General features: G+C 46.1%; 1 protein-coding gene across 1 annotated transcript in view; it reads right to left on the bottom strand.

Annotated features, from left to right (window-relative positions):
- The window catches only part of akap6 (A kinase (PRKA) anchor protein 6), a gene marked incomplete at both ends in the record, with an annotated part of 211,527 nt that overhangs the window by 154,922 nt on the left and 41,605 nt on the right, over positions 1-15,000 (bottom strand). The gene's annotated exons all lie outside the window — the stretch shown is intronic.

Genomic DNA, 15,000 nt, shown 5'->3' with positions numbered 1-15,000 from the left:
GTCACGATAAAGACTATTACTGTGTTTTCCTCAATTTGTCCAACACATATCTAAAGTTGTGTTTATCACTACAGCAACTCACCGATATCCTGACATTCTAACAGAGAGACAGAGAGACAGCGACACACACAACAGACTGACAAACACCTCAGGGTGTCTCGGAGTGTCAGCAAAAGCAGAACTAACTGCTGGGGAAGATTAGATCATAGTTCCATCTTTAAATATGAGTCAGTTTCACATGGAGAATGTCTGCCCAGAGTAGCCTAGCCCATGTAGAGACTGATAGACCCCAGAGTAGCCTAGCCCATGTAGAGAGAGATAGACTGTGACTCTTAGCTAATGCTACTGGAGAGAGAGAGAGAGAGGGGGGGGGGGACAACATGGCGCCAGGGGTACAGACATAGCTAGCGTTCACACGGCTGGGATAGGGCTGGACATGCTATGCTAGCAGATCTATCTATGCTACAGACATAGCTAGCATAGCATGGCTGAGATAGGGAGTGTTTCCCACAGGATTCTGTGAGACTGTGGTGCGTCAATGGGGGGGTGGGGATCTATCTATGCTACAGGGGGAGGGGGTCTATCAATACTACAGACTTGAAAGAGGGGGAAATGGCATTGACATTGCTAGCATTGCTAGCATGTCTGGCATAGTACATACTGGTATGCTATATACAGTAGTGTACTCACACATGCGCACATGCATACATACACACACACACACACACACAGTATGCCACAGAGTTACAGTCATGTGAGGCCAGTGGGTTTATGGCCGACTGGCCGACTGGCCCCACCTCCTCTACACAGCAGTCGGGCTGCCCGATCACGTCTCTTCACAACACTGGCTCCCCGCTGGTGGAATGAGCTCCCAACGGCCGTCAGAACGGCTGAGTCACTACCCATCTTCCGTCATAGACTGAAGACCCATCTCTTCAGGTTACATCTTAACTGCTCCTCCTGAGACATCTTCTGACCCTCACCACTACGTCTCCTAAAGACACCCGCTTTCCCCTCTACTGTGTCCCTAAGAACTTCTATTGCCCCCTTGTACTGTTTCTCAGTTTCTCCCCCCCCCAAAAAAAAAAAAACGTTTTAGTAGAAGGCGATAGGGAGAAGGTTTTTCCTTCTATCAGTGGCCCCGGGCCCGAGCTAGATTACTCTTCCTGCAACGAATGGTGGATTGCTGATTCACATGCTTAGTATTCAAATGTATTGATTGTAAGTCGCTTTGGAATAAGGCGTCTGCTAAATGCCAAAAATTTAAATGTAAATGTAAAATGTGTGCCTCCGTGACACAGTGCCACAGTGCTAAAAGGAGATGGGGTTATGAGAGAGGTCAAAGAGGGGGCCATTTGTACGGACATAGCCTGCATTCATATGAATGACTGTGTGTGTGTGTATGTGTGTGTGTGTGTGTGTGTGTGTGTGTGTGTGTGTGTGTGTGTGTGTGTGTGTGTGTACTGACAACGTCATGACCAGGACACAGCGCAGCATTAACATGGTTGTGACACCTGATATCAGGTATTTAATTTCAGTATTTAAAGTGCTGCCATGGTTACCGAACCAGCTCTGCCTCTGACCCACTTTAGGTCGCGGCCAGGCCGACAGCTATTTCCGTTGGTCGATACAAATCATTTAATTATCATGTCGTCAACTCCTTATCGTCAACTCCAACTACTCAGACGCTCTTTACTGTAAATTCACCTCAGCAGCAAAGGAGTTTTAGTCTTTAGTTATCAGTCAGACATTTTGGTCTGAGTTCTTTTAGTAACATGATTCAGCAGAGATCGTTTACGAAAGGATGGTAGCTTGCCGCTGAAACCACCACTGTCAATAAGGGAATGGCTCTTTTCTTATCGCGATATCGCACAGCTGGAGCTTTCCACAGCGAGATTACACCATGCTAAAACGCAAAATATGACTTGCTTATTGGAAATAATTATTGTGCTTCTATGAATATGTGGGATTATAGATCTTGTCCATCTTTTAGTTTTTTAGATAAATCTCTTTCTTATCGGTCGTATTTTTCAGGTTTTCTGCCCGAAATGACATGCCATATATTCACAGTGAATATAGAATATCTCCACAATCACAAGGGCCTTCCTAATGATCTTGGTATCAAATGAAAGCTAACACCTGTGGGGTGACTGTAGAAGTGTCAGAATCAAAATATATGTTACTGTGTCAGAGTAAATAGAGCTAGAACATTGTGAAAAATCTCAAATTCACTCTCCGCCTAAAACCCCCCCAGCTTTTAGAGTGAATATCAGCTTGGAAACCCGACTGAATAAGCCCAAATCATCTAGGAATCAGTACTCCAGGATCTGATGAGTACTTGTGCCAAATAAGATGCTAGTAATGTGAACCAGTGCAACTTTGTACCTGTTTTAGTACAGGTATGTTTAGGTGGACAACCAAATTGTGCCATTTGGAGACATTTTGTCACCATCAGTGTATCAGACTTTCTCATGTATCAAGACTGTAGAATGTATTACATTTCATTGACCTATCTCACTATAGGTATAAATTGCACCCAAATCCAACTGTTTAGACTCTGTTTCCACCAAGCAGGGCCCTGTTGCGCGCTTGTCTATGCGCGCGTGGCGCACCCGCCTTTTTTTCACACCAGGTGGAATTACGCAGTAAGATTTCTCCCAGAACCATTGGTCAGAATGTCATGATTGACCCCTCATTTGAATCGTCAGAGCCAAAAGAATCGAGCAGAGGCGGAAAAAAATACTTTCAAGGACCAATGATATGGAAATTCGGGGGTTGAAACCAAGCATGCTTGGTTTTGCTATGTGACGTGGCTGTAAACAACAGCATCTCACTCGCTGGTCTAATAATACCCCGCTTTTGACGTTTAGAATGGAATCTAATGAATCGTTTGCGACATCGATGAACATTATTGATGAAGGTAAGCTCTTTATATCTGTTATATTAAACATAGACCCAAATCTCGGGTCACCGGTGTCGCGGTGGATAAGAACAGGTTCATGTATTTACGATTTAGGACAGGTTGAGTGACTATGACTGTTGTCTTTTTGATTCGTTTATGTCTGTTATATGGGGGGGAAATAAGTAAAAAGTAAAAAAATTAAATAAAAATGATCGCAAAAAAGCAGAGAACGTTTACCAGTGACATGACCAGGTCTGTTGCAGATACAAGATTTAGCGGAATGTCCTGTTCAGCACAGACAACAGTAACAGTAACATAGAGGTCATGTACTGTGAGCTCTAGCTCTGCTGGGTCAGGGAGTGAACGGTTGGACAGTAGGCTGCACAATGTTAACAAGTTCCTAGGTGGGCGGAGTCATGAGGGGTATGGGGGGAGGGGGAGGAGGGCAGAGTCAGAACATTACTGTATCAGTGATACAGCCCGTCTGGACTGGTCATAACTGGCTGGTTTGGGCACCATGACAACTGAGCCCCCGCCCGCCCCACCCATCCAGTCCTAGCCACACACACACACACACACACACACACACACACACACACATACGCACACACACACACACGCACACACGCACACACACACGCAAACACACACACACGCACACACGCACACACACACACACACACACACACACACACACACACACACACACACACCCACAGTTGCTGACCAGAGCTGTCAGACCAAACCCAGTACAGTGACTATAGCTGCTTGACATGCACCAGATGGCCAACCCCTGCTCTGTATAGTACAGTGACTCCAGATAGGACAAGGAACTACGTGACATACTGTACTCAGAATACTGCATATGTTCTCATCAGACATTTATAATGTCACATGCTCAGTGGAACTCCAAACCTCGGGAAACCGCAAATATCTAAATGGTAGTCTAGCTGTAGGCTAATTCACCAGAGTGCTTACGGTAGTAGAAACAGTTGCTCCTTTGGACAAGCTATCAAGCTAACAGTCATTTCTAGAATCATCAGTAAATCCTACTTGTGAAAAAACACTGACCATGCCTAATGCACTGAACACCACCATGTGGAGGGAGGTGGAACTACAATAGCTACAACATCAATGTCAAACACTGTACTGGGGCTCTGTCAACTTATTACCAACGTTCTTCCCTCTGTCTTCAAACCTGCCTGGACATATCTGTCCACCAACTCCATGGCTAATATGGACTCTGTGTGTGTGTGTGTGTGTGTGTGTGTGTGTGTGGTCTTTCTGTACAGGATATACGTATCTAACCCTCCCTGTCGCCATGGCTGCAGTCTTAATCCAGACACATACGTACATGTAGGGCAGGTTTCATATTAAAGTCTTAATGCAGACACATACGTACATGTAGGGCAGGTTTCATATTAAAGTCTTAATGCAGACACATACGTACATGTAGGGCAGGTTTAATATTAAAGTCTTAATGCAGACACATACGTACATGTAGGGCACGTTTCATATTAAAGTCTTAATGCAGACACATACGTATATGTAGGGCAGGTTTGATATTAAAGTCTTAATGCAGACACATACGTATATGTAGGGCAGGTTTAATATTAAAGTCTTAATGCAGACACATACGTACATGTAGGGCAGGTTTAATATTAAAGTCTTAATGCAGACACATACGTACATGTAGGGCAGGTTTCATATTAAATGAACATGGCTGTTCTAGTGTTAAATGACCCCACCCATGGCTGTTCTAGTGTTAAATGACTCCACCCATGGCTGTTCTAGTGTTAAATGACCCCACCCATGGCTGTTCTAGTGTTAATGACCCCACCCATGGCTGTTCTAGTGTTAATGACCCCACCCATGGCTGTTCTAGTGTTAATGAACCCACCCATGGCTGTTCTAGTATTAATGACCCCACCCATGGCTGTTCTAGTGTTAAATGACCCCACCCATGGCTGTTCTAGTGTTAAATGACTCCACCCATGGCTGTTCTAGTGTTAAATGACCCCACCCATGGCTGTTCTAGTGTTAATGACCCCACCCATGGCTGTTCTAGTGTTAATGACCCCACCCATGACTGTTCTAGTGTTAATGACCCCACCCATGGCTGTTCTAGTGTTAATGACTCCACCCATGGCTGTTCTAGTGTTAATGAACCCACCCATGGCTGTTCTAGTGCTAATGACCCCACCCATGGCTGTTCTAGTGTTAATGAACCCACCCATGGCTGTTCTAGTGTTAAATGACACCACCCATGGCTGTTCTAGTGTTAAATGACTCCACCCATGGCTGTACTAGTGTTAAATGACTCCACCCATGGCTGTTCTAGTGTTAAATGACCCCACCCATGGTTGTTCTAGTGTTAATGAACACACCCATGGCTGTTCTAGTGTTAAGGTTAGGGTTAGGGTTAGGGTTAGGGTTAGGAACAGCCATGGGTGACTCCACCCATGGCTGTTCTAGTGTTAATGACCCCACCCATGGCTGTTCTAGTGTTACATGACCCCACCCACGGCTGTTCTAGTGTTAATGACCCCACCCACGGCTGTTCTAGTGTTAATGACCCCACCCACAGCTGTTCTAGTGTTAATGGCCCCACCCATGTCTGTTCTAGTGTTAATACATGAGCAGGAGTGAATCAGTGGAGGCAGGAATCGGAGGACTCGTTGTGTAATTCATGGAATGGAACGAGGAATGGTATCAAGCACACATGTTCAATTCCACTCCTCATTCCATCAGTGTTTCACATCGTTCTTCTTTCCGTTCTGTGCGTTACAATGAGCCCTCCTCTGCCTCCACCAGCCTCAATAAGGAGTCAATAAGGACCCACTTCACTTCCTAGAGCATTCCCTCCGCTGATCATTACTTCTGTATTCAGATGTTCCAGTGTTTTTAGTGACTGTGACCCCTCCCCCCCACACACACACACGTTTGACTACACATGGTCAGTCAGTCAGGCAGACCCTCAGTGACCTCTCAGTGACCTCTCCCTCCCTCCTCCCTCCTCACCACCATCATCATCAACACCATCATCATCACCATCATCATCACCACCATCACCACCACCATCATCATCACCATCATCACCACCATCACCACCATCACCACCATTATCACCACCATCATCATCACCACCAACATCACCATCATCATCACCACCATCATCACCACCATCATCATCACCACCAACATCACCATCATCATCACCACCATGTCTGACTACCACCATCACCACCATCATCACCACCATCATCATCACCACCATCACCACCATCATCACCACCATCATCACCACCACGTCTGACACCATCATCACCACCATCATCACCACCACCATCATCACCACCATCATCACCACCACCATCATCACCACCAAGTCTGACCACCATTTCTGACCACCATCATCACCACCATCATCACCACTATCATCACCATCATCACCACCATCATCACTACCATCATCAACACCATCATCACCACTATCATAACCATCATCACCACCACCATCACCACCATCATCACCACCAAGTCTGACCACCATGTCTGACCACCATCATCACCACCATCATCACCATCATCACCACCATCATCACCACCATCATCAACACCATCATCACCACTATCATCACCATCATCACCACCACCATCACCACCATCATCACCACCAAGTCTGACCACCATGTCTGACCACCATCATCATCACCATCATCACCACCATCATCACCACCATCATCATCACCACCATCATCACCACCATCACCACCATCATGATCACCACCATCACCACCATCATCATCACCACCAACATCACCATCATCATCACCACCAACATCACCATCATCATCACCACCATGTCTGACCACCACCATCATCACCACCATCACCACCATCATCACCACCACCATCATCACCACCATCACCACCATCATCACCACCAAGTCTGACCACCATGTCTGACCACCATCATCACCACCATCATCACCACTATCATCACCATCATCACCACCATCATCAACACCATCATCACCACTATCATCACCATCATCACCACCATCATCACCACCATCATCACCACCATCATCAACACCATCATCACCACCATCATCACCACCATCATCATCACCATCATCACCACCATCATCACCATCATCATCAACACCATCATCACCACCATCATCACCACCATCACCACCACTTCTGACACCATCATCACCACCATGTCTACCTCCACCAGCCTCCCCTTGGTAGATACAGACCAGGATGAAGCTACTGGACTGTACCAGACAGGACCAGGGCACTGGAGAATAGGCCTACTAGGGATTTACACCCAAATAAAGTTGATAAGAAACATAAAACAAACTTCCCCCTGTATGTGTGTGTGTGTGTGTGTGTGTGTGTGTGTGTGTGTGTGTGTGTGTGTGTGCGTGTGTGCGTGTGTGTGGACTCTCTAAATAACAGCATGTAGGTCAAACGCTTAGTCCCCTCGCCTCAACTCGCCGACATCATCACCACCGCGTCTGGACGCCATCATCACCATCATCATCATCATCATCATCATCATCACCATCATCATCATCATCATCATCGTCATCATCACCATCATCACCACCACGTTTGACACCACCCCATCTGACAACATCTCCACCATCACCACCATCATCACCACCATCATCACCGCCATGTCTGACACCATCATCACCACCATCATCACCATCATCACCACCATCATCACCACCATCATCACCACCATCATCACCATCATCACCACCATCATCACCATCATCATCACCACCATCATCATCACCATCATCACAACCACCACCATCATCACCACCACCACCACCATCATCACAATCACCACCATCATCACCACCATCACCACCATCATCACAACCACCACGATCATCATCACCACGATCATTATCACCACCATCACCACCACCACCATCACCACCACCATCATCATCACCATCATCACCACCATCATCACCACCATCATCATCACCACCATCATCATCACCACCATCACCACCATCATGATCACCACCATCACCACCATTATCACCATCATCATCACCATCATCACCATCATCATTACCGCCATGTCTGACACCATCATCACCACCATCATCACCACCACCATCACCACCATCATCACCACCAAGTCTGACCACCATGTCTGACCACCATCATCACCACCATCATCACCACTATCATCACCATCATCACCACCATCATCACCACCAAGTCTGACCACCATGTCTGACCACCATCATCATCACCATCATCACCACCATCATCACCACCATCATCATCACCACCATCATCACAACCATCATCACCACCATCATCACCACCAAGTCTGACCACCATGTCTGACCACCATCATCATCACCATCATCACCACCATCATCACCACCATCATCATCACCACCATCATCATCACCACCATCATCACAACCATCACCACCATCATGATCACCACCATCATCACCGCCATCATCACCACCATCATCATCACCACCATCATCATCACCACCAACATCACCATCATCATCACCACCATGTCTGACCACCACCATCACCACCATCATCACCACCATCACCACCAAGTCTGACCAACATGTCTGACCACCATCATCACCACCATCATCACCACTATCATCACCATCATCACCACCATCATCAACACCATCATCAACACCATCATCACCATCATCACCACCATCATCACCACCATCATCACCACCATCATCACTATTATCATCAACACCATCATCAACACCATCATCACCACCATGTCTACCTCCACCCTGAATGGACAATGGAGAATGACTGTCCTCCAAGGAGCTGATTCACCAGCAGCCCATGTCAACATACAGTAACACACTGAACTGTACCAGACACAGCAGCCAGACAGATACCATAATGGAACTGCTATCAGCTGCTAGTCCAATTCAATGTGTCATGTTGCTTCAATACCTGTCTCCTCTCCTCAGAGAAGACAGACTCAATACAGCCATGACAGACATTCATGTAGCAGTAACATCCTATAGACTCTAGTTAAAGACTTCAATAGTGATACCCACTGGGATTAACATTAAAGACATCTTAGCAGTAATATCCTATAGACTCTGGTTAGCATTAGGGGTGTTACGGATCACGGATAATCCGTGATCCGTACGGATCGCCCTCCACGGTTCGGAACGCATGTGTACCACGGATCAATAGCAAAATATAACCAAGTAATAATATTACTTAATATTAGTTCATATCTCTTGTAAATCACAATAAATAAATAAAAAAGTACTCTGTTACGTCTCACAAGCAAGGTCTCACAAGCAAGATCCAGGTGTTTGTCAACAAATGCCTGCGGTACATCCTCAAGCTGTGGTGGCCCATCAGAATCACAAATGAAGAGCTGTGGAGAATAACACTCCTCCTCATCGCAGACTCCAGGAAATGTGCTGCCCTGGTCCTCCTGGACCTCAGCGCAGCTTTTGACACTATAGACCACGCCATCCTCCTCGATCGCCTCCAGCAGGAGGTTGGCATCACCGACACCGCTTTGTCGTGGTTCAAGTCCTACCTCAGCAATAGAACCTACGCCGTCCACATAGCAGACAGCTCCTCCAGACAAGCCAACCTCACCTGTGGGGTCCCTCAGGGCTCCATCCTCGGTCCCATCTTGTTCTCCCTCTACATGCTCCCCCTATGTCTAATCCCTCAACGCTACAAGATCTCATTCCACTGCTATGCGGACGACACCCAGCTCTACCTGTCAATCAACACTGACGACCCCGCCGATCTGAAGCGCCTGATGGACTGCCTCCGCGATGTGAAGGAGTGGATGGCCCAGAGTTTCCTACAGCTGAATGAGAGCAAGGGGGAAATCCTCCTCATCGGCAACACCACCGCCATCACTCAGCTCAGCACCAACATGGGAAGCCTGTCCACCCTTGTCAGACCACATGTCAAGAACCTCGGTGTCATCTTTGACTCCGAGCTTAACCTTGACCGACAAGTGAGCTCCGTCGTGAAGGCATGTTTATACCAACTACGCATCATAGCCAAGATCAAGTCCTTCCTCACCCCCAGCGACCTGAGGAGGGTCGTCCTCATGCTAATCTCATCTAGGCTCGACTACTGCAACTCACTATATGCTGGACTTCCTGATAAGACCATCTACCGCCTGCAGCTAGTCCAAAATGCCGCTGCCAGGCTGGTGTCAGGCACCAAAATGAGGGACCACATCTCCCCTGTCCTCATCTCCCTTCACTGGCTCCCAGTGAAGAAGAGAGTGAAGTTCAAAATCTGCACCTTTGTTTTTAAAGCTCTCAACAGTCTCGCCCCACCATACATCAAGGACCTCCTGGACCAGTCTACCTCCTCAAGGCCCAGACCCAGGCTCAGGTCCGACGCCCAACTCAGCCTGAGGGTCCCACGTACCAACCTCAAGAGGAAGGGTGACCGTGCCTTTGCGGTGATAGCACCGACCCTGTGGAACGCGCTCCCTTCTGCCATCAAATTTGCCCCCACTCTGGACTCCTTTAGAGCCAAGTTAAAAACCCACCTCTTCCTAAATGACATTCCCTAAATCTACTCCCTAGTTGTTGTGAATTGTATGCCTGAGATTTACGTTTAAGTCGTCTGTGTCTGATTGCTTTCTGTGTTCCTTGTCTTTGTCTTTATCTGTTCCTTTACCCGGGCTGCGCCCCGGGCCGATGTAAAAGTTGGATGTAGGGCGCATTATAAATAAAATTAACATAACATAACAACATAACAAACCAGGACAGCATAGCTACCACCATCAAAAGGAGAAAGTGGAGCTGGATAGGGCACACCCTTAGGAAGGACCCCAATAACATCACTAGACAAGCCTTGGACTACAACCCGCAGGGGAAGAGGAAAGCTGGAAGGCTGAAAAACACCTGGAGACGTTCCACACTCCAAGACCTGATGAACATCGGGGTGAGCTGGCAAGAAACAAAGGCCCAGGCCCAAAAGAGAGTGAGATGGAGAGCTCTGGTGGACTCCCTATGCCCCTCAACGGGTGAAGAGGACTAACTAACTAACTAACTACTCTGTTACGTACTCACTCCACGTGAAGCTGGGAATCCACAGCAACAAGTATCATGGCGAGTGCTAGCAACGTTGGCAAACTGGAAAGGCCTCCCTCGTCATTTAAATCACACGTGTGGGAGCACTTTGGCTTCCCTGTCACTTATAATAATGATGGAAGGAGGGAGGTCGATAAGAAAGTTACGGTGTGTAGGCATTGTGCCACGCGGAAATCTTATGAGGCAGGCAATACGTCAAGCATGGCCACACATTTAACGCGACATCACCCTGGTGTGTTGATGACGGGGGGCAAGAAAAAAGTAGCTCAACAACAACTTCTCCAAACGTCATTTAAACAACCCATTCCTGCCGACTCAGCCCGGGCTAAAGCCATTACGAATTCAATTGGGAAGTTTATCGCGGCAGACATGAGGCCATACTCCGTTGTGGAGAACAGAGGGTTTCAAAATATGATCAATGTCCTTGAGCCACGTTACAGAATCCCCTCGCGCCCCCACTTCAGTGAGAAGGTTGTGCTCGACCTCTATGAAAAGAACAGGATCCTAATTGTCTGCGAATTAGCAAATGCATCCTCTGTTGCCCTCACCACAGACGGGTGGACCTCCCGTGCAACGCAAAGCTACGTGACCGTGACGGCTCACCACATCACAGCAGAGTGGGAGATGCGCAGTCCCGTGCTGCAGACGCGCGCACTCTAGGAGAGTCACACAGGTACCAATCTGGCGCAGATCCTGACAGGAGCAGTAGCAGAGTGGAAGCTAGAGAGGCCCAATATAAATATCCCAGTCACCACAGATAATGCCAAGAACCAAGCAAATGCAGTGATAGAAGCTGGACTGTGGCCACAGATAGGGTGCTTTGCACATTCCATTAATTTAGCATCCCAAAGGGGGATCTCTGTCAACCAGATGGACCGCCTCCTTTGGAGGATCAGGAAGGTTGTTTCCTATTTCCACAGGAGCACAACAGCCGCTCATTTGCTTAAGACCAAGCAAGAAATGCTACAGCTACCAACCCACAAGCTCATACAGGATGTCACAACAAGATGGAACTCCACCTATGACATGATGGAGCGCTATCTGGAGCAGCAGGCAGCTGTATACTCTGCACTGACAGACAAGACCCTGAAAAGAAATGTCAAAGACATTGTCACCTTGTCTGATGGTGACGTGAAAGTGGCAGAAGAGGTCCCCCAAGTGCTCAAACCCCTAAAGATGATAACAACTCTGATGAGCACTGAAACAGCACCATCTGTGTCCATGATCCTACCTCTGAAAACAAGGATTCTACAATCCATGGCCCCAGATGAGCAAGACAGCAACATCACTGGAGATGTCAAGGCTGCCATTAGAGGGGACCTGAGCCCCAGACTTACCCCCCTCTACAGGACTACCTTCATCGATCTACTGCACTGGACCCAAGGTTCAAGTCGCTGTCTCACCTAGACCCTACCCGACGTCAGAGGACATACAGCGATCTCATCACTGAGATTGTGGGCACTGAAGAAAAGCTAAAAATATATATAAAAACATTTTTTTTACCTAATATTTAATTACTTAAATAATAAGTACTGCAATTATTTTAGTCTATGCCATTTTGGATTTAGATAATAATGTAAGTTATTGCTACAATTACAGTTCTATGAAATATGAAAATACAGTATATGATTAGTTAGATTAATAGATCGATTCCTTTTTTCTGCAGGGTCAAGCCACAGAGCTGCCAGGAGAAGACGCAGAGCCAGAGGCATCTCCTCCACAAAAGAAGTCAGCCATGCAGGAGCTTTTTGGGGAGACCTTTGTGAGCAGCATGGACATAGTCCAGACGTTTGCCAACACCATTGAGGAGGTGTCATCCTACAAGGTAGCAAGCAGCATTCCACTGGATGGTGATCCACTGGCATGGTGGAAAAGGAATGAGGATAAATACCCTCACGTTGCCATGATGGTAAGACGCTACCTGGCTGTGCCGGCTACTTCAGTTCCTAGCGAGAGGGTGTTCTCCACAGCAGGAGACATAGTGACTGCAAATAGGTCTGCCCTCTCCCCAGACAATGTGGACATCTTCATCTTTTTGAAAATGAATATGAAGAAGTTATAAGCTTGAGGCTGCTTTGCTTTATTTACTTTTTTTTCTTACCATGTTTAAAGGATTTCACTTTATTATTTAGGTAAAGTTAGGTTTCACTTGGCAACCAGATTGCAGCAGTGATGTTATATATATATATATATATATATATATATATATATATATATATGTTGTATAGATGTTATATATATATAGATGTTCCGATCCGTGACTCAAAAACCGTGACACGATCCGAATCCACGAGTTAGGTGATCCGTTACACCCCTAGTTAGCATTAAAGACATCTTAGCAGTAACATCCTATAGACTCTGGTTAGCATTAAAGACATCTTAGCAGTAACATCCTATAGACTCTGGTTAGCATTAAAGACATCTTAGCAGTAACATCCTATAGACTCTGGTTAGCATTAAAGACAGACCTTTAATAGTGTTACCCACTGTGGTTTGCATTAAAGACATCTTAGCAGTGAAACCCTATAGACCAGTGGAGGCTGGTGACTTCCAGAATTGAGGAGGCCAATTTTTTTTCCGCTTGCTCGCTTCACTCGCGATGGAATGTTCCCTGTTCTTCTTATCTGTCTTTGTTAAAAATGATTAATTTGTGTTTGGCGGTACTGAAGGGATTGGGACACTCTCAGGATGGTGGATGAAGCAGCTTTTATTGCCTGCACAATGGGTCATCAAATAAACAAAACAATTGGCATGAATCTCTGGTCCGCCTGCAGCAGCTATTGTCCCTTCTGCTCAGGCTCACAACATTCACCACAACATACTACATACAATCAATGACATGTCAAAAGCACTCAAACACTATGTCAATCAGACACACAATATACAATTCAGAACAATACTTCATCCATTTCTAATATTTATCCTGCAAAACAGCACTCATACACGCGTGTGGCGGAAAAAGGTACTACACGTGGAATGCAACATGACGTTACTGACTAGCCATGCCCTAGCTCACGAATGCTAGCAACACCACGAGTGGACTCTTACAAAATGCACCAAAACATAGAACTCAAACAACATATGTAATAAGTTACCTGCACAATGGGTCATGGTCCGCCTGCAGCAGCTATTGTCCCTTCTGCTCAGGCTCACAACATTCACCACAACATACTACATACAATTATTAATTATTAATATTAAAAATAAAACTGTTCAATACATCCTAAATGTTGTCTACCTATTCGATGTATAAATCGCGCCAGAATCTCGCCGACTTCCGAGGTCATTTTAAGCAAAAGTATTTGGCCAAATGAGCTATTATTTTCAGGTATAATAGCCATGGGTGTTCTAGCGTGTCCTGCACTGAAGTGACTGGCGAATTCTCAAAATGGCTTCATGTGATTGGACGAACAAAATGTCAATCTTTCAGCCCTGGACTCAATGCATGGTGAGGCCAGGCCTCCTGTGCCCACCCATTTTCAGTGATTTGGCCAATCACATATTGCCATGAAAAAATTTGCATTACATTGACTTCTATGAGAAACCACTTTCCGACAGGAGGCCTGGCCTTTCCGACAGGAGGCCTGGCCTCCTTCAATAGAAACGGATAGGGATTCTGGCCTGTAGGTGCTTTACAATTGCAATATTGGGTTTTAGCCATGGAAAAATTCAGATTTATGAACAAAACGGAAATAATATTAATATAATATAATATGTTAAATAAATAAATAAATAAAATAAATATAATTATTGCTTTTTTAAATCTCTCTCTCTTCTCTCAAATTATTGGGGAGGCCAGGCCTCCTCCACCTCTATGGAGGAGCCTCCACTGCTATAGACCCTAAAGACCCTTAATATTATAGTCTTTGCAAGCAGCCACAACTTCATTACAGATAAGACACATCGGCTTTGCATTAATGAAACCAGGTAGGATGAACGCATAGTTCTCTGTCCATTCCGCTTTAA

This window comes from Nansenia antarctica, assembly GCF_963989245.1.
Source record: "Nansenia antarctica genome assembly, chromosome: 3".
Classification (NCBI taxonomy): domain Eukaryota; kingdom Metazoa; phylum Chordata; class Actinopteri; order Argentiniformes; family Microstomatidae; genus Nansenia; species Nansenia antarctica.
Note: the sequence above shows the minus strand (reverse complement) of the source record. Positions and strands in the feature narration are given on the sequence as shown.